This window comes from Haliaeetus leucocephalus, unplaced genomic scaffold (assembly GCF_000737465.1).
Source record: "Haliaeetus leucocephalus isolate CR32 unplaced genomic scaffold, Haliaeetus_leucocephalus-4.0 Scaffold210, whole genome shotgun sequence".
Taxonomy (NCBI): domain Eukaryota; kingdom Metazoa; phylum Chordata; class Aves; order Accipitriformes; family Accipitridae; genus Haliaeetus; species Haliaeetus leucocephalus.
Genome location: NW_010972646.1, coordinates 114,644 through 115,298, shown reverse-complemented (window position 1 = coordinate 115,298; position 655 = coordinate 114,644).

Genomic DNA, 655 nt, shown 5'->3' with positions numbered 1-655 from the left:
TGGGGGGGGTCCCCCAACCTCCTCCTCGCAGCGGGACCCCATAAATCCGGGGGGGCAGGCGCAGACGTGGCCGGAGAAGTGGGTGTAGCAAGTGGCACCGTGCAAGCAGGGGCCGGAGGCGCAGGCGTCGGCGCGGCGTCGGCAATCGGCGCCAGCGTAGCCGAGGGTGCAGGAGCAGGTGAAGCTGTTGGCGCCGTCCTGGCACGTGCCGCCGTTGGCGCAGGGGTTGGGGGTACAGTCGTCGGCATTGCGTTCGCACCGGCGCCCCGAAAAACCCGGCCGGCATTTGCAAATGGCGCCACGACCCAAGTCCCGGCACTGGCCACCTGCGCTGGGGAAGGGGGGTCAGCGACGCCGAACCGTGCCAGGGCAATGGTGGTGGGGAACGTGGGGGAGGCTCACCGTGCAGGCAGAGGTGGTCGGCACAGCGGTCGGCGCGGCGCTCGCAGTTGGAGCCGCGGAAGCCAGGGGGGCAGCGGCAGGTGTAGCCGGCGCCGGGAGCTGGGTCGGGGGCACAGGCGCCGCCGTTGAAGCAGGGACCGAGGGCGCACGGGGATGGCGGCACCTCCGGGAGAGGCTCCGGCATCACCAACCGCCCCGCAGCTGGGAGCGACGCCGGAGACCCTGGCGCTGATGCCGGCACCGGGGCTTCAGG